The 21096-nt window shown below is 43.7% G+C and overlaps 1 pseudogene; it reads left to right on the plus strand.

Annotated features, from left to right (window-relative positions):
- The first annotated feature begins 1820 nt into the window (after window positions 1–1820).
- Window positions 1821–6901, plus strand: LOC147087218 (putative G protein-coupled receptor 139; annotated as a pseudogene).
- The last annotated feature ends 14195 nt before the right edge of the window (window positions 6902–21096 follow it).

Consider the following 21096-nt stretch of genomic DNA (forward strand, 5'->3'; position numbering starts at 1 on the left):
TTGGAAAACACTTGATGGAGGAACAAGTGTGGGGATGTGGAAAAACATCAGGAGAGTGGGACTAACTGGATTGCTCTTCGAAAGAGCCTCGATGGGGCGAATGGATGAACTATTCTATGACTCCATGATTTTGCAGTACTAGGAGATGGAGTTAAAACTATTGTCGTCAGCGTACATTTAAAAGCTGATCGCATATCCATGGATGAAATCTCTAAATTGAGCATGTAGATGAGGACAAAGAGCGGCCGATGATCGATACTTTAGAGGCAACAAAGGGAACGGAGCTGTGGGGTGGTGGCTGTGGAGAGAAAGCATTGCTGGAGATTCTCTTGCTTCGATCAGATAGGTAAACGTGGAAATATCAAGGGGAGTCACATCAGAAGGGAGGCCAAGGTCAGAGAAAATAAGAGGCAACGGAGCAGAGGAGAGACGGAGTTTCTACAGTTGATAAATGTAAGATTGAGGGTTTCAGTCTCAGCTGAGGCAGGGCAGAGGACGGCCATGTTATGCTGACAGAAGTACACGCCTCTTGTGATGGAGATGATATTCGGTCGGATTGTCAGGTGAGAGATGAATAGGGATCTGAGGTTAAAAATCCTCATACTCAGCCTGAGACAACAGCGAGGGATGAGGATGGAATCAGCGACAAGGGTATGGAGTTTGCGTTGGTGCCAAATATGAAGGCCACGCTATTCCCAATATTTTACTGGAGTAAATAGCATCTCATGGAATCAGGTTGTTGCAGTTTGATAACACAGAGGGTGTGGAGAGTCGAGAGAGATGGCGGCGAGCCGGAGTTGGATGTTGTCAGCAGACTTGTGGAAACAGACCACATGTCTGTAGATGATTTCACAAAGGGCAGCATGTAGATGAAGAAGAGGAGAGGCAAGAACCGAAAGTTCAAAGACTCCAGAGATAAATGTGCTGCTATGGGAAGAGAATCCATTGCTGGAGATGCGCTGGCTACGATCAGATCTGTAAGACTGGAAACAAGTGAGGGCAGCCCCACCGAAAGAGGCCAGTGTCAGAGGTATGGAGAGATCATGGGTGGGTTTGCTGCTGGTTCGGAGGCGAGGTTGGAGATGGCGAGGGGTGAGGTCATGGAGGGATTTAAATCAAGGATGAGAATTTACATTTAAGTCGTTGGCAGACTGAGGGACAATGAGTCTCAGTGAGGGCGAGAGTGATGGGAAAGCGGGATTTGAGCAGGGCTGGAGGTTGACAGCAGAGTTTGGGTTCGGTTGAAGTTCATGGAAGGTGGAGGTTTGGTTCCGGCCAGGAGTGAACAGGAAGAATGGAGTCAGCTGTTGGCACTGTTCTAAATTTACTGGAGCCGTTAACCTATGTAGAATAAACAGGTAAATTTCGGCTGTTAAATAGCTGAGAGAGGAATGTCAATGGGGCACGTTCAGTTACTGAATCCTAATATAATCCACGGTAATTTCTAGTTTCAAATCCTGAACATGGACTTTAACTGTCCCTGAGTCAGAGACTGAAACTTCACATTTTAACTGGGAAACTCCAGGAACAGAGTGCAGCGTGTCTGCTCGAGTCCCTGGGTTCAGCGTACACTGCGGAGAAATCATTAACAATTATAATCGATCGATAGCAGTGAACATGGCCAATACAACTACAGGAAACTGTAAATGAAGGCGCTCATTATTGTTGGATCCGTCCTGTAGGTGAGAGCTTTCTGCCTTATTCCCCAGAGAGGTGTGATTAACTTGTGGTCATTGAGATGTTTGTGTTTTATCCACCACATTAATTGGATCAGTGTCAATGATGTAATGTGTTTGTTCAAGTGACTGTAAATAATAGCAATGATCAGGGATATAACTGTGTCATTGGAGACTTATCCCCTGTATAAATCAGGGCCCATTGGAACGGATCAGCTCGGTGTGTCTGCCGGAGCTGTGGGTTCCACTCCAACAGCAGTCACCGCTTCTCACGGAAATGGGATATCCAGTAATCTATCATATAGAAGACATTTACTATACTGTCCTTGCAGCCGTTGGAGTTCCTGGTAAGCCTGTATCTTTGCTACTAATGGTGTAAATCGGTGTTAACTGTGCTGCTGCACTGGGTAATGTTTCACTCTCTCCATGTTTTACACAGCTGCCTGTTCATTTCAACCAGTGGAAGAATGAAATGTCCTCAGTCTCTGCTCTTTCTGTCTTGTCGCAGCTGCAGTATATCTGTAATGATCTTTGTACATCCAGCCCTGGCATTGCTCTGGGATTATTATCTGTACTGAATCAGCTGCCTGGGCTAAGAGTATGTATTAGCTGTTATCAGTTTCATCTTGTGGAACTACCCTGTTCTGGAATATTTTTACCGCAAATGTTTTTTCAGTGATTAATAATGAGAAAGTTCACGGTGTCAGTGTTACAATGAGGGAGTGCAATGTACTCCCTCCCCGATAACATGGTTCAGTTTGACTGGGATTTCAATGTGTGCATTGGTTATCACTGTTATGAAATATTATTTCACTGTGTGTGTATCTGACGGCACTCCAGAGGTCTGGCGACTGAACTAAGATTGCTGCTGTCTCTTTCACATCTCCTTCTCTCCTTCAGTGGCGATGGATTCACTGACTGTCACTGGACCTCATTGTAAAATGAAATGTTTTGAGGTTATGTTTTATAAGTTTGCACTGTATCTGTTGGAATCAATAGCCGTTCTATTGATCTGGAGCTTATAGATAGCAGCGGTGAGGTTGGAGTTGAGTTAATTGTACATTCCTGCCATCTAACGCTGTATTTTATAATTACCGGAGAAGGGACTTCAAGTTTTGTCAGCTCTGTCTGGAAGAGGCATTCGAGTCTGTCTCTTCCTTGCATTGCAGATGAAGTTAACTGTGCAGAGGAACAGGTGGCGAAATGAGTGCCCTGAATAAACATTAAACGGTTCACCATTGGACAAATTTACGCTGATAATACGATCACTGAGCAAGGAGCTGGTGAGCAGAATTTGGGCGTAGGATTTTAGGATTGAATCGGATATGAACATGAGCTTTGACAGAGAGATTACAGACAGTGCGGAAATATAGAGGAGGGATATAGAAAGAGAGAAGTAGAGAGTGCTTTGACAAAGCGAGCAATGACAGTGTGGAAATATAGAGGAGGGATAGAGAAAGCGAGAGGGAGAGAGAGCTTTGAGAAAGAGAGCACAGACATTGTGGAAATATAGAGAAGGGATAGAGAAAGAAAGAGGGAGAGAGAGCTTTGACAAAGAGAGCACAGACAGTGTGGAATTATAGAGGAGGGATAGAGAAAGAGAGAGGGAGAGAGAGCTGTGACAAAGAGTGCACTGACAGTGCAGAAATCTAGAGGAGGGATAGAGAAAGAGAGAGGGAGAGAGAGCTGTGACAAAGGGAGCACAGACAGTGCAGAAATATAGAGGAGGGATAGAGAAAGAGAGAGGGAGAGAGAGCTTTAACAAAGAGAACACAGACAGCGCAGAAATATAGAGGAGGGATAGAGAAAGAGAGAGGGAGAGAGAGCTTTAACAAAGAGAACACAGACAGCGCAGAAATATAGAGGAGGAATGGACAAAGAGAGAGGGAGAGAGAGCTTTGACAAGGAGGGCACAGAAAGTGCAGAAATATAGAGGAGGAATAGAGATAGAGAGAGCGAGGTAGAGCATTGAAAAAGAGGGTATAGATATTGAAGAAATATAGAGGAGGAACTGAGAAAGAGAGAGGGAGAGAGAGCTTTGACAAAGAGGGCACAGACAGTGCAGAAATATAGAGGAGTAACTGAGAAAGAGAGAGGGAGAGAGAGCTTTGACAAAGAGAGCACAGACAGTGCTGAAATATAGAGTCGGGATAGAGAAAGAAAGAGGGAGAGAGAGCTTTGACAAAGAGAGCACAGACAGTGTGGAAATATAGAGGAGGGATAGAGAATGAGAGAGGGACAGAGGGCTTTGACAAAGAGGGCACAGACAGTGCAGAAATATAAAGGAGTAACTGAGAAATAGAGAGGGAGAGAGAGCTTTGACAAAGAGAACACAGACAGTGTGGATATATAGAGGAGGGATAGAGAAAGAGAGAGTCAGAAGGCAAGAGAGAAGCAAATGTTAGAGTGAAAGTGATTGAGAGAGAGCTACTGAAATTTCGAGTATAATTATAAGTAAGAGATGTGTTATTAGGTTGTGGTCAAATTGAGAGAGATTATATTGTTGTGTGTTTGTCCGTCAGCACTTCAGTCTGTTTTGGTAAATATTATTTTTCCTTACGTTATGAATTATTATTGCACGTAATTCTATTGATTTAAATAATAGGATCCATGATTTATTGATCATAATGAGTTATTAAATAGTGGATTTTAAATGCTGTACATCAGTTGAATTCAATAAAAAATGAGGTTGAACTCATTTGAATTTGATGCAACTGATGTGCTGTGTAAAAATATTGATGACAATTTACACCAACGAGCCGTTCACCGACACCGGTAACCACAGACATTACTGATTGAATGCATTAATTGAGTTGTGTTACTGAAATGTATGAATTAGATTTCCACTAACTCTGCTACCGTCTCTCCCTGTGAATGCCATCCTCTCCTCCGACTGCAATGAACCCTCTAGCTCCTCCTCCGTTACTTCAGGTTGTAGGATTTCCCAAAACCTGTGCTCCTGACTCCCCTGCGGCTCCCACATGTCCTTTTCCTTTTCTCCGCTCCAATCTCACTCACTGGCTCGGCCTCCAGCTGCCTCTTTCAATCTGATCCAAATCCTCAAACACACCACAGCGGCTCTCGGCCGTTCTCGTTTAATGCCAGCCCCTGTCGGCTCTCTGAACCCAGAGCAACGAACCAGCTGCACCTCCACCTGTCCCCAAACCTTCCCGCTTGAATCACTTTCCCTCGGTCTGGAGATCAAATCCAGATTTAACACTTTGGATTCCGACTCTGTAAAACCCCTTTTCTCTTCCCCACCGGCAATGTGCCCTCAGTCAGCCCTTCCAGTGTATCCGGTGCTTATTCACTTTCTGTGTGGATTTCACAATTCATTCTCGATAATTGTGTTTTAAAAAATATTACTTGCCGGAAAGTGCTGCCCAGGTCCATGAATGAGTTTCCACTGTTCGATGCAGCAACAATTCTGGAAATTTCAGCCCAGATCCTGTCAAACTGCTGCTTGGGCTCCAGGCCTGATCAGTAATTTATCTGCTTCTTTTTCTCTCTCTTACAGTTAACGTGGTGGCGATTGTGATCCTGTCCCGAGGAAAGTGCGGTCTCTCCAAATGTATCACTCACTACCTGGTGGGAATGGCAGCGGCCGATCTCCTGGTCGTTATCACTGATCCCGTATTGAAGTGGATTGTTCTGATCTATTTCCCATTTTCATTCTTGAACATTACTCCTGTGTGCAGTCTCGTTGGCTTCTTGGGTTTTGCAACCACGGTGGTTTCTGTCTGGCTCACAGTCGCTTTCACCTTTGATCGGTTTGTGGCCATTTGTTGTGAGAAGCTGAAAACAAAATATTGCACCGAGAAAACTGCGGTCGTGGTTATCGGGACAGTGAGCATGCTAGGGTTTTTGGTGTCTTTCCCCTGGTACTTCAGATATCAACCTGCCTATATAATGCATAATGTTCCCTGGGAATGTTCCATTAAACCGAGCTTCTATACTTCCCTTGCATGGGGAGCATTTGAGTTGTTTCACCTCATTTTAACCCCTTGTTTCCCGTTCTTTCTGATTTTGCTGCTCAATGTTCTGACGGTCAGACGTATTTTAGCGGCCAGTAGAGTCCGCAGGGGACTGCGGGGCCGCAGCAATGGAGAGAATCACAAGGACCCAGAGTTGGAGAACCGAAGGAAATCCATCATTTTACTCTTCAGTATAACCGGCAGCTTTATACTGTTGTGGGTAACCCAGCTTTTTTATAACATTTACCGGCGAATTGCAGATATTCGGTTTTATTACTCCTTCACCGACACTCGTTATATTACAGAACTGACAGCAACAATGCTTCAGCTTCTCAGTTCCTGCACCAACACCTGTATTTATGTCCTGACCCAGACTAAATTCAGAGAGGAGCTGAAGAGCGCTGTGAAATACCCATTCAATCTAATTGTTAAATTAATTAAATCATAGATAGATAGATAGATAGACAGATAGACAGATATGTAGACAGATAGAGAGATAGAGAGATAAAAAATACATATAGAGTCAGGTGAAAAGTGAAAATGAGAGATAGTGTGAGCCCTAAACAGAGAGAAAAACTGAGGTCAGAACTGGGAGCCTAACAGAGAGACAGAAAGGAAACGTAGAGAAACAAAAATGGAAAATGATTGCCGAGCATAGAGTTGCAGAGATAACAAGCTAAAGAAAGTAAAAAACAGAAAGAAACCAATCGAAAGACGTAAATAAGCAAAGATTATGAGATGTAGATGTTGAAATGGATAGAAAAAGGAACAAAAATGGAATAGACAGAAAGAGGGAGAGTGTGAGAAATAAAAGGTTTAGACACACTGAGAAGGCAGAGAGAGAAACCAGTAACAGTTGAGGTGGCGAAAAATAGAAAGAGACAAATATAAGGAGATAAAATACACGGAGGAAAAGCAGAAACAGGAAAGGCACATGCAGATGTATAAGAAAACAGAAAAAGTATAACACCGATTAAAAGAAAGAGTGGGAGTTTGTGAGAAAGGGAAATTTGAGTGAAGATATTAGACAAATTGAGAATGAAACTGCGAGAGGCAGAGGGTAAGTTAACCAGGAGTAACACAGACAAATAGCGGAGATGAAAAGAGATACATTAAACAAATATTCTGTTTCTGCCTTCATATTGGAAGACACAAAGAACATACCAGAAATTTTCGGGAACCAAGGAAATATAGAGAGTGAGGAACGTAAAGTGATTAATATTAGTAATGGAAATGTACCAGAGAAATGAATGGGACTAAAAGCCATCAAATCTGCTGGACCTGATGTCCAACATCATAGGGTTGTAAAAGAGGTATCTGCAGAGATAGTATTGGTTTCGATCTTACAGAAGTCCCGAGGTTCCAGAAAGTTCCCCGTGGATTGGACTGCAGCAAATGTAACCACAATGTAAAATAAAGGCGGGGGATTGGGCAGAAAACATGGAACTGCCTTCTGTAGTTGGGAAAGGAAAAAAGCTACTATTAAGGAAGTGGTACCAGAGCACCTGGAATATCACAATGTGATTCGTTAGAGACAACACGGCTTTATGAAAGAGAAATGGTGTTTGACAAACCTATTAGATTTTTTGCAGGGTGCAAACAGCAGGCTAAATAAGGCGGAACAAATGGATGTAGAATTTGATTTTCAGAACCCATTCGATAAGGTGCCACACAATAGGTTGTTAAACAAGAATAGGGCTCATGGGATTGAGGGTACCATATTAGCACGAATTGCAGATTTGTCAACGGTCAGAACGCAGAGAGTAGGAATAAACGGGTCATTTTCAGGTTGTCAGGGTGTAACTAGTGGAGCGCAGAAGGAAGTGTGAAATTATCCACTTCGGTTGGAAGAATGGAAAAGCAGTAGATATTAAATAAGTCAACAGACTTGTAAATGTCGGATTCAGTGTGATTTGTGTGTCCTGTTTCACGATTAACAGCAAGTTAATATTCAGGTACAGCGAGCTGTTAGGAAAACAAATTATATTCTGAGCATTATTATAAGGGGCTTGCTTTATAAAATAAGGAGGTCTTGCTGCAATTAAATAGGGCATCGGTGAGAACACACCTGGAGGATTTTGTACAGTTTAATCTATTTAATTAAGGAAGGATGTACTTGTCTTAGAGAGTGTGCAACATAGGTTCACTAGATAGATTATAGCATAAGAGGGATGTACTATGAGAAGATATTGAGTAGAGTCTGATTATATTCTCTGGAGGTTTAGAAGAATGTGAGGTGATCTTATTGAAATGTATGAACTTCTTAGAGGGCTTGACAGGGGAGATGCTGAGAGGCTGTTGCCCTGGCTAGACAGTCTAGAACTAGGGGTCATAGATCCAGGATAAGGCATTGGACATTTAGGAATGAGATGAGCGGAAATTTCTTCACTCAGAATGTTGTTAATCTTTGGAAGTCTCTACACCGGAGCACTTTGGATGCTCACTAATTGAGTATATTCAAAACTGAGATCGATAGATTTTTGGATACTAAGGGAATCAAGGGATGCATGGATATGTCGTTCAGCAATGATCTTACTGAATGGTGGAGACTGCTCAAGGGTCCTCTGGCCTACTCCTGCGCCTCGTTCTTATTTCTTATGTTATTATAGACAGAAGAAGGCAATCAAAGCGAACTAGAGACACAGAAAGGAACAATGCAGGAGAGCTACAGACAGCAAACGAGACAACGTGAGACAAAACTGTTGCGGCTACATTCTCATCGACAACTGAACAATTTAATTAATTAAAATAGGATTTGTAAAGTGGCTTTTATAGTTAGGTGTCTCAAATCACTTTACACAATGAATTACTTCTGAAGTGTGGCGATGGTTCTGTAGGAAAATCTTGAAATGTATATAGTTACTTGCTATGTGCCTGAACAGATATAAATAGTGTCTTTATCTTGATTTACGGATTTCGCAATATAGAGTTAATCTTCCTTTCTGGTATGAATGCTAATGATCGAGTGACGTGCAATTATTAGCGCCCTTACGTAGTCTGCAAACAAAAAGTTACATTTCATTGTAAAATCACGTTAAAAAAAGCTGAAGAAGATGAGGGGACAAACAGAAACATTTAGATAGGGCAAAGAGACAGAGAAAGAAACAGGTTAAAAGAGAGACTGAAGAGAAAAAGAAAAGCACAGACGATAAATGGAGAGACAGGACACAGAGTGGGTAAGAAAGGCATACATACATGGATTGATAGAACGCATGTCACGACCACCGGAAGTCCCAAAGTGCCTTATAGTCAATGAAGTACTTTTTTTTGAAGTGTTCTCAGTGTTGAAATCTGGGAAATGCAGCAGCCAATTTGCACACAGCAAGCTCCCACAAACAGCAATGTGATGAGGACCAGATAATATGTTTTAAATAAAACGAGCAAACTGTTGCTTGATGGATAAATATTGGCCCCAGGACATCTGGGAGAACTCCCCTGCTCTTCTTCAAAATAGCGCCATGTGATCTATTAGATCCACCTGAGAGGGCAGACGGGGACTCGGTTTAACGTCACATCCAAAAGGTGGCACCTCTGACTGAGAGTGTAGCACTACCACAACACAGCACTGGAGTGTCAGCCTAGACTTTGGAGCTTGAATCTCTGGAGTGGAACTTACACCTACAACCTTCTGACTCAGAGGCTTACACTGTGGTACAAAGCAATGATGAAAAGGAGTTAAATAAGACAGACAGCCCAGAGAGGGAGCAAAACAGAGAGACGGAGCAAATGAGTTGCAGGAGAGAGAGCGAGAGCAATGCACAAAGGGAGAAATGGAGAGACAGAGCACACAGTCAAAGGCACACAAACAGAGAGATCATTTGATAAAAAAGAGGAACGAGATAGAGATAAAGCTGAATGGAAAGATAGATGGAACACAGAAAGAAAGATAAGCAAGAGAAGGAAATAATGAGATAGAGAGGGAGAAAAGAAAATATAATAAAGCAGGGATAGTTGAAAAGGAGATGGGCTATAGAAAGAGAGAGAAAACTTGTAATAGAACGAAAGATACTGATAGAACAGCGAAATGGAATGAGAGACCAACGGGATTGTACAGAACGAAGTAGAAAAGAGGAAAGATGCACCAATTGAGTCAGAGCTAGTCAGAGGGAGACGGAAAGAGAGAGGGAAAGAGTTGTAGACCGGGAGGAAAGTTAAAAAAAGAGGCAGACAGAGATGAGAGAAAGAGCCAGGGAGAGAGTTAGAGAAATGGAAAGAGGAGAAAAAGAAGACAGAGATAGAGGGGAGGCAATTGCAGTAATTGGCAAAAGAACCAGCGGTGAGACGAGAATAATTATTTTACACAGCGAGCTGTGGGGGGGGGGGTGTTATTATCTGGAATGCACTGCATGAATGATGGTGGAAGAAGTTTCAATTGTAACTTTCAAAAGAGAATTGGATAAGCATTTGAACGGAGAACATTGCAGGATTATGGGTGGAAACTGTAGGAGAGTGGAATGCCTTGGAGAGCTCTATTAACGGTATGATGGATGGAACAGCCTTATTCTATTATATACGATTCTATGAAGACATGAAGCAAGATAGAGATACAGAGTGAGACAGAGTGTGATAGAAAACATAAAAAGAGAAATAGAAGAGTGATAGACAGAAATTAAAGATACCTGAAGAAATAAGACTAAAAAAGCTTGAGATTAGCATATAAGCACAGGAAGAGCGAGAAAATGAAAGGCAGACAGCTACAAATAAAACAGGGCAGTAGAGACAGGAATCAGAGTAACACACATAAAGCACTAGAACATACTTTTCACGCTCGCAATTTAATCAGCCTTATGACTGGGAGTGCAGACTGGCAGAAAAGCAGACAAAGTTAACGGGTCAGTTAATGTGTGTTCTGGGAAAACAAAGTGTTGGGTCTAACTTTGACAGTTCTAAAGGTGACTCCTGGAGGCTGCACAATGAAGGCACCGAGTCTTGTGTAACTGACCCAGCCCATCTCTTACTGCTGGAGGTTTCCAGTGGCAGAGCTTACCTGTGCAATGCGGATCTTTCCCAGTGACCTATTGTTTTCTGTGATAAATCCGGATATACTCTTAACCTCTGTTACAAAACTGGACAGGGTCACGCAGCACTGTAACAACAAGTAAAATGTTATAAATCTGAAATAAAACCCAGGAAATATTAAAGAAACATAACAGGTCAGAAAGAATAAAGTTTAACGTTTCGTGTGGGGCAATCGTCTTCCTAAGTGAAAGATAGAGAAACAGATAGATCTATCACTCCATATATATATGAGTGTGTGTGTGTGTGTGAGAGAGAGAGAGAGAGAGGAAGAGAGAGAGAGAATATGTTTGTGTGTTCTGATATATTTAAAATTACAAACCCAGGCAGGAACCATGAGTAGAGGGTATAACAGATTCTCACATGCATGTACCCTACACACAACAATAGCAAAAGAAGGGCTTCCATACCTAGAGCTCTCTGGATGAAGAAAACCTCAGAGATTAAATGAAACAGAATAAAGGAAACTTATGGTAAACTAGTATACACGTAGGGGGAGACAGCAGATGAATGCATGGCTGGAAATTTGGCGAGAGAGCTTCAGTTTCATGGGACCTTGGGACCCGTTCAGGGAGATGAGCCATGTACAGGACTGATGGTTTGTACCTCAGCAGAACCGGGACCAATATTCTCGCTGAAGGGTGGCGACGAGTGAGCTGTTCCATAGTGCTGTTGGGAATTATTTACAATAATTTGGCAGGGGGACGTACACCAGGGTGTAACATTAGAGAGGAGAAACAAGGTGCACAATGGATTGGGAGAGATAGATATCACTCGAGTAAGAAATAGTACCGTATTAGATATGGTCAGAAATTAATGAATATAAGAAGGTCCAAGATAGATTTACAGTGCATGTGTGTAAATGCACGATGAGTGGTGAGCTGTAGGTTCAAGTTGCCATATTGGAAGATGGTGCTGTGGCGACAACGCAGACCTGGCACAGAAAAGGGCAGGATTGTACATTAAATATTCCTGGTTATAAGATTTTCAGGCGTCTAATTTGTTGATCTATCTAAAGACACCAAAATGTTCTTGGGACAATTTCCTCCACCAGCAGCAAAACATATTTTAGAGCATCCTGTTTCAAAAGTCAGCTGGCCAGTCTTTGGTTCAATGAAGCAGGAGGAGGACGAGTGTTTGGATGGGCATCGAATAGTGAGAGTTCATATTACGAGGTCAGGAGACAGGATTCATGAAGGCTAATTTTTGGTGGTTGTGCTCCCAGCAGAGTACGTCGTGAGACAGGACCTGGGGTCTGAGGCTGATTCATCACACTATAGAGCTGATCTTGTAGCCTGTGCACCATTCCAGTGAGATTGCATCACGTGCAGAGCCTGGCCATGTGACCCTGTCATACAGCCATTGCGCGGAGCCTGTGCTGGCTGCTGTGTGATCGCCTACTGGCACCCTTTGTGATGTCAGCAGGAGACAGATTTCAGACCCTGGTTACAATTCATCAGTTGTCATTACCGTGGGAAGGAGCTGGAGTTGGCAGCTGACACTGTGAGTGAATTTACTCCATCCAAATAAAGGAAAGGACAGAAACGCACAAATTAATATTAAAATTATTTAATCAAATACTATTAATTACAAATATAGTGAACATGAATATAATCAGAGATACAAGTAGTACCCTATTCTATTCCAGATACAGATTCTCGATTCAAACCAGCCGCTAGGACTGGCATGACTGCTGCCCATTATCTCTCGGCCTGTGATCGAATGGATGAACTACGGATTTTGTTAATCCCAGTTTGGCATAAAAATAAAACAAAAAATAAAAAACTCAACCGTGGCTAACAAGGGAAATTAGGGGTAGCATAAGATCCAAGGAGAGAACATACACATTGGCCAGATAAAGCAGTAAACCTGAGGATTGGGAACAGTTTACGATTCAACAAAGGAGGGCAAAAGGATTAATTAAGAAGGGGAAAATAGAATATGAGAGTAAGCTTGCAGGGAACATAAAGCCTGACTGTAAAAGCTTTTATAGATATGTGAAGAGAAAAAGTTTGGTGAATTCAAGCGTAGGTCCTTTTCAGTCACAATCAGGGGGATTTATATTGGGGAACAAAGAAATGGCTTACCAATTAAATACATATTTTGGTTCTGTCTTCACAAAGGAGGACACAAATAACCTCCCAGAGATATCGGGGCAAATAGGGTCTGATGAGAGGGAGGTACTGAAATAAATCAGTATTTGTAGGGAAATGGTGTTAGGGAAATTGATGGGATTGAAGGCAGATAAATCCCCAGGGCCTGATAATCTACATCCTAGGATATTTAAGGAAGTGACCCTAGAAATAGTACATGCGTTGCTGATCATCTTCCAACATTCAATGGAATCTGGAACAATACCCATCGATTGGAGGATAGCTAAAGTTACCCCACTATTCAAAGAAGTTGGTCAGTAGAAAACGGGGAATTAAAGACCGGTAAGCCTGACATCAGTAGTGGGGATAATGCTGGAGTCCATTATAAAATATGTAATAGCAGAGCACTTGGAAAACAGTGACAGCATCGGACAAAGTCAACATGGATTTACAAACGGTAAATCGTGCTTGTCTAATCTACTGGAATTTTTTGAGGGTGTAACAGCTAAAATAGGTAAGGGAGAACCAGTGGATGTGGTGTATTTGGACTTTCAGAAGGCTTTTGATAAGGTCCTGCATAAGAGATTAGCGTGTAAAGTTAGGGCACGTGCTTTTGGGGGCAAGGTATTGACTTGGATAGAGAACTGGTTCGCAGACAGAAAGCAAAGAGTTGGAATAAATTGGTCTTTTTCCGCGTGGCAGTCAGTGACTTGTGCGGTACCGCAGCGATCGGTCCTTGGACCCCAGATATTCACATCACATATTAATGACCTAGACAAGGGAACTAGATGTAATATCTCAAAATTTGCAGACGACACAAAGCTGGGTGGGCGTGTGTGCTGTGAGGAGCATGCTGAGAAACTCCAGGATGATTTGGACAGGTTGGGTGATTGGGCAGAAGCATGGCAGAAGCAATATAACGTGGATAAATGTGAAGTTTTCCACTTTGGTGGCTAAACCAGGAAAGCAGATTTTTATCTGAATGGCAATAGATTGGGAGAAGGGGAAGTGCAAGGAGACCTGGGTGTCCTTGTGCGCCAGTCGTTGAATGTAAATATGCAGGTGCAGCAGGTGGTTAAGAAGGCAAATGGTATGTTGGCCTTCGTAGCGAGAGGGTTTGAGTACAGGAACAGGGATGACTTGCTGCAGTTTTACAGGGCCTTGGTGAGACCACATCTTGAATATTGTGTGCACTTTTGGTAGCCTTATCTGAGGAAGGATGTTCTTGCCATGGAAGGAGTTCAGCGAAGATTCACCAGGCTGATACCTGGGATGGCAGGAACGACGTATGAGGAGAGATTGGGTCGATTGGGCTTATACTCGCTGGAGTTAAGAAGAATGTGAGGGGATCTCATTGAAACTTATAACATTCTGACAGGACTGGACAGACTAGATGCAGGAAGGATGTTCCCGATGGTCGGGGAGTCCAGAACCAGGTTTCTAAGTCTAATGATAAGGGGTAGGCCATTTATGACAGAAATGAGGGGGAACATGTTCAGTCAGAGAATAGTGAACCTGTGGAATTCTCTACCACAGCAGGCACTAGACTCCAATTCATTAAATATATTCAAGAAGGAGTTGGATATATTTTTTCAGGCTAAATGGATCAAGGGGTATGGGTAGAAAGCAGGGACCGAGTACTGAATTTGGATGATCAGCCATGATCGCATTGAATGGCGGATCAGGCTCGAGGGGCCGAATGGCCTAATCCTGCTCCTATCTTCTATGTTTATATGTTTCTATGTGATGTTTCCTCTCCTCCTCTGAGTAAGCACCATTATCGCTTCCAGTGTGACGAGGGTGTAGCGGGTGAACACCGAGGGGTAAACACAAGAGCTACCACCCCAAGTTGCGGAGTACCAATGCACAATAGCTCTGCACACATCTGAATACTGACTTCAACCATGACAACTTAAATTAGTACGGTACTCCGCATATACAGAGAGATGGCACAGTATATTGTGTATATGGCAGGTGCACAGACTGGGGCAAGCATGTGAGACACATTGTACATGGTATAGCGTGTTGAGCACTGAGTGAGGGAGTAGGTTATTGAGGAGGGTTTTTGATGCAGGGGGTAAGGGGACCAGTTGAGGGCTGGAGTTCCAAATGCTGTGGGTGAAGTTCCTTGAGTAACATTTGCGATGGTGGAGCAGGAGCAGCGGTTACTGAGGAGTAATACTGTGCCACAGGAGCGCAGCGAGAAGTGGAGAGTCCGCACAGAGAATGATGGCTAGAGGAGATCGCTGTGGTTGGATGGAAGTCAGACATGAAGCGATTGGAGCGGGCGGGCAAAGATCTACATATCAACTCACTGGAGCACAGGGAGCGAGTCGAACTCCGCATGAAGGCACAACACAGGGGGCTGACCTGTTTTCAGGTCAAGACGTGAGATGTGGCATTCTGAATACGTTTTAGTTTGTGATGCTGGTAGTGGGGAAAGTGGTAAGGAGAGCGCTGGAGTCTTTCGACATCGAAGTGATGAAGGCTGGATACGGGTTTTGGCAGCAGTGGGTGAGCAGGCAATGTATTGGTGGTGATCTATAACAGGCTGGCAATGGATTGGGTGTGGGGTGAGGAAGCTGTTTTCAGGTTCGAGCAGGACATAAAAGTTCCACACTAATGGACTTATCATGAGGTTGCATTGGGGTGACTCATAAAGTCAATGCTGCTATTGCGATTGTGCTTGTGGGAGGAATAGAGGGAAGCATCAGTCTGCCTGACATTAACCCGAGTGAATTTAAGCTCAGCGAGATCACACGGTTGGGCAGGCAGTTCAGAGTGGCAACACTCTGGGGTCAGTAGAGGAGGCGAAGGGAGTCGATGGCTACTTGTGGAATCTGGTCACATGATTTCTGATGATGTCACAGAGGGATATCATATGTCTGGGGACGAAGGACAATGCCCCGGACTGCATCATGTACGGGAAGGAGGATGAATTGTCGGATGTGTTTCAGTCCCCTGAATTCCATTTCTATTCATCTGGAGAATCCTTGTCACGAGTTGCAAAGCTGGCGAAAAGGTTAGAGACCCGTGATGCTGTCCCTGCATCCCTAGAATTGCCAAGGCTTCCCCTGGGGTGGGGGGTGGAGTATATGTGCTCAGAACATGCGCAGTCATTGTAAAGGCAGGGGAATGTGGGGGATGGGCCTAACTATGTCTCCCAGTTGATGTTTCTCCAGGTGGTGGCACACTTTGAAGTGTGCATTACGAATCTGGAATCTGTCATCAGCCCTCGTGGCTGGTCCCCTCTGAGCGGAGGTTCTGAGCGGGACTGGAAATAAAGCTGACTATACAGGTAGGATACAATTTCTCGGCACAGGAATCTGGTTCATATTTGAGGCTGTCTAAAAACAACCGTCAGATGCCTCCAGCCCCAGGATGGTGTTAGGTTGTTGTAAAGAGATCGTACTCACACTTTATCATCACAGTAAAAACAAACACAGTTCTCTCGAGTGAAGCAGTTTCCATTTACTGAGCGAGCACACCGAGGATTTAAGCTGCGGGAGAGAAGTGAGACAAAGACTCACTGAGAGCAGCAGCGGCGAAGGGGAAAATAAATACAAGAATTGATGTCATAGGATTGCTGGTAACATATTGGTTGTCAATGGTTGTATCGATTTCCTTTCAATTCAGGTTAAGCTCTGGTAAGCTTCATAGCTTTTTTAACTTCACTGATGTTGTTTAGAATTTAATTTAGGGCAAATGGGAATACTAAATGTTTTGTCAATGTATCTAATAAACAGAGGCTTGGCAGGGCAGCTCAGTCGCATGGAGTGCACATCCTGTGACAAGCAGGAACTCCTGGATGCTTCTCCTAGCCTGGACGACAACGTGAATGGGAATTGCCTCCAGCTACAGCAGGTCGAACTCCGGGTTTCGGATCATGAGCGGCGCTTGGGGACACTGCAGTTCTTTCGCAAGACTGAGAACTTGTGGATAGCACGTTTCAGGAGGTGGTCATCTCCCAGCTTAATAGTTTGCAGGCAGAGAGGAAATGGGTGAACGCCAGACAGAGGAGGAGGACCAGGCAGGTAGGGCAAGAATCCCCTGACTGCTTCTCGATCGCTAACCGGTTTTCAGCTCTGCGTACTGGTGAGGTCGATGGATGTCACTGAACAGCTGAAGGACATTCTAAGGGAGTAGGGTGAGCAGCCAGAGACCTTAGTCCATATCGGTAACAACAAAATAAGTAGAACGACGGATGAAGTACTGCAGGCAGCATTTAGGGAGCAAGAATACACTAAAAAGCAGGTCCTTAAAGATAGCAATCCCCGGGTTACTCCAGATGCCACGTGCCAGTGAGTACAGAGATAGTCTAGTAGATCAGATGATTGTGTGGCTGGAGAGATGTTGCAGGAGCGAGGGCTTTAGATTTCTGAGGCATTGGGAATTACTGGTCAGTGAGCATAACATCAGTGGTAGTGAAATAATTGGGGGGAAAAGTCTGAGGGATGCAATTATTCTCCACAGGGAGAGGCAAGAATCAATCAAGTATAGTCAGCATGGCTTTGTCAGTGCGAGGTCATGTCTAAACAATTTGATTTAATTTTTCGTGGGGTTGACTAGGTGCATGGATGAGGGTAGTGCAGTGGATGTAGTCTACATGGACTTCAGTAAGGCTTTTGATAAAGTTTTGCATGGGAGACTGGTCAAGAAGGTAAGAGCCCGTGGGATCCAGGGCAATTAGGCACATTGGATCCAAAATTGGATTATTGGCAGGAGGCAAAGTGTAATGGTCGAAGGTTGTTTTAGTGACTGGAAGAATGTGTCCAGTGCTATACCGCAGGGATCGGTGCTGGGTCCTTTGCTGTTTGTAGTGTACATTAATGATTTAGATATGAATGTATAATTCTTCATTAAGATGGAGAGTGAAGTTGTTGCCTCAGAGACCAGGGTCCTGAATTTAAATAAAGGACACTAAGATGGTATGAGGTGCGTGTTGGATAGGATTGATTGGGGAATGTCACTCAAATGGTTGATGGTGGGTCGGCAATGGCAAACATTCAAAGATCGCATGGATGAACTACAGAATTTGTTAATCCCAGTTTGGCATAACAATAAAACAAAAAAGGTGACTCAACCGTGGTGAACAAGGGAAATTAGAGATAGCATAAGATCCAAGGAGAGGACATATAAAGTGGCCAGAAAAAGCAGTAAACCTGAGGATTGGGAGCAACTTAGGTTTCAACAAAGGAGGGAAAGGGATTAATTAAGTGGGGGGAAATAGAGTATGAGAGTTAGCTTGCAGCGAACATTAAAACTGACTGTAAAATCTGTTGTAGATATGTGAAGATAAACAGATTGTTGAAGTCAAGCGTAGGTCCCTTGCATTCAGAATCAGGGGAATTTATAATGGAGAACAAAAAAATGGCAGGCCAGTTAAATACATACTTTGTTCTATCTTCACAAAGGAGGACACAAATAACCTCCCAGAGATGTCAGGGAGCATAGGGTCTAATGAAATGGAGGAAATGATATAATTCATTATTTGTAAGGAAATGGTGTTAGAGAAATTGACGAGAATGAAGGCCGATAAATCCCCAGGGCCTGATAATCGACATCCTAGGGTATTTAAGGATGTGGCCCTAGAAATAGTAGATGCATTGCTGGTCAGCTTCCAAAATTCAATAGATTCCGGAACATTACCCATGGACTGGAGAGTAGCTAATGTTAACCCACTGTTCAAAAAGTGTGGTAGAGAGAAAACGGGGAATTACAGACTGGTAACCTGACATCGGTAGTGGTGAAAATGATAGAGTCCAATATAAATGATGTAATAGCAGAGCACTTGGAAAACAGTGACCATATTGGACAAAGTCAACATGGATTTACAAAAGTTAAAACGTGCTTGACTAATCTAGTGGAATTTTTGAGGATGTAACTGGTAAAATAGACAAGGGAGAACCAGTGGATGTGGTGAATGTTGAATTTCAATAGGCTTTTGATAAGGTCCCGCATAAGAGGTTAGCGTGTAAATTTAAGGCACATGGAATTGGGGGCAAGGTATTGACTTGGATAGAGAACTGGTTGGCAAACAGAAAGCAAAGAGTTGGAATAAATGGCTCTTTTTCCGAGTTGCAGGCAGTGTTTAGTGGGGTAACGCAGGGATCAGTCCTTGGTCCCCAGCTATTCGCAATATATGTTAATGACCTGGACGATGGAACTAGATGTAATATCTCCATGTTTGCAGATGACACAAAGATGGGTGGGCGTGTGTGCTATGAGGATGATGCTGAGAAACTCCAGTATGGTTTGGACAGGTTGGTTGATTGGGCAGAAGCATGGCAGATGCAATATAACGTGGATAAATGCGAGGTTACCCACGATGGTGTCAAAAACAAGAAAGCATATTATTATCTGAATGGCAATAGATTGGGAGAAGGGCAAGTGCAACGATACCTGGGCGTCCTTGTGCACCAGTCGCTGAAGGGAAGCATGCAGGTGCAGCAGGCGGTTAAGAAGGCAAATGGTATGTTGGCCTTCATAGCGAGAAGGTTTTGCGTACAGGAACAAGGATGTCTTGCTGCAGTTGTACTGGGCCTTGGTGAGATCACATCTTGAGTATTGTGTGCGGTTTGTTCGCCTAATCTGAGGAAGGATGTTCTTGCCATGGAAGGAGTGCAGCGAAGATTCTCCAGGCTAATAGCTGGGATGACAGGAATGAAGTATGAGGAGAGATTGGGTCGATTGGGCTTGTACTCGCTGGAGTATGGAAGAATGAGAGGCGATCTCATTGAAAATTATAAAATTCTAACAGGACTAGACAAATTACATGCAGGATGGATGTTCCCGATGGACAGGTAGTCAAGATCCAGGGGTCACAATCTAAGGATAATAGGTAAGCCATTTAGGACAGAGATGCGAAGGAATTTCTTCACCCAGAGACTGGTGAACCTGTGGAATGATCTACAGCAGAAGTCAATAGGGGCCAATTCATTAAATATATTCAAGAAGGATTTGGATATATTTCTTGAGGCTAAAGGGAGCAAGGGATATGGGGAGAAAGCAGGGACAGTGTACTGAATTTGAAAGATCAGCCCTGATCGTATTGAATGGCGGAGAAGTGTCGAGGGGTCGAATGGCCTACTCCTGCTCCTACCTTTTATATTTCTATTTAGCAGGTATGATCATTAAGTTCGCAGATGACACGAATATTGGGGGAGTGGTAAATAGCGAGGAGAGAAGCCTGAGGCTACAGGACGTTATTGAAGGTTTGCTTAGATGGGAAGAAGAGAGGCAAATGGAATTTAACCCTTTAAAGTGTGAAGTGATGCATTTAGGGAGGACTAACAAGGCAACGGAATACACAGTGAATGGTAGGACCCTAGGAAGGATAGAGGATCAGAGAGATCTTGGTCTGCATGTACATTGATACCGAAAGGAAGCAGGACATTTTGATAAGATTTTTAAAATTCATGTAGGATACTTGCCTTCATTACTCGAGGCATCGAATATAAGTGAAGTTATGATGGAGCTTTATAAAACGTTGGTTAGGCCACAGCTGGAATACTGTGTGCAGTTATGGTCACTGCACTTTGGGAAGGATGTGATTGCATTGGAGAGGGTGCAGTGGAGATTCACCAGGATGTTACATGGGCTGAGGTGCTGCTGCTATGAAGAGAGACTAGAGAGGCTGGGGTTGATTTCCTTAGAGCAGGGAAGGCTGATGCGGTACCTGATTGAGGTGTATAAAATTATGAATGGCATAGATTGGGTAGATAGAAAGGAACTTTTCCCCTAGTAGAGGGGTCAATATCCAGGGGGCTTAGATTCAATGTAAGGGGCAGGAGGTTTAGAGGGGATTTGAGGAAATGCTTTTTCTCCCAGAGCGTGGTTGGAATCTGGAACTCATTGCCTGAAAGGGTGGTAGAGGCAGGAACCCTCACAAGATTCATGAAGCAGCATTTAAGTGGGCACTTGAAACGCCATAGCATACAAGGCTACGGGCCAAGTGCTGGGAATGGGATTAGAACAGATGGGGCTTGATGGCCGACGCAGACACCATTGTCCGATGGGCCACTTTCTGTGCTGCATAACTCTATGATTATAAGACCGTTTCTGGTGCTAGTCGAACCTGTACGAGCCGGACGGTTGACACCTCAACAGAGCCGCTTCAAATATATTCGCGAGGGAATGGGGGCGGGTCGGGGGTGGGGGGTGTGTCCTGGTTTGCTCGTGCTGTTGGGGAGGGTTTGAACTAGCTCGGCAGGGCGATGGGAACCTGAGATTATTTTCAGAAGGGAGAGAAGCAAAGCTGGAAATTGCGGTAGAAAATTAGTTTAGCGAGTTGGGAAAACAGAGGAAACAAGGGCTAGCAAATAGACAACAAGGCAG

This window comes from Somniosus microcephalus, unplaced genomic scaffold (assembly GCF_052327205.1).
Source record: "Somniosus microcephalus isolate GS21.2 unplaced genomic scaffold, FLI_Smic_1.0 unresolved_chr6, whole genome shotgun sequence".
Taxonomy (NCBI): domain Eukaryota; kingdom Metazoa; phylum Chordata; class Chondrichthyes; order Squaliformes; family Somniosidae; genus Somniosus; species Somniosus microcephalus.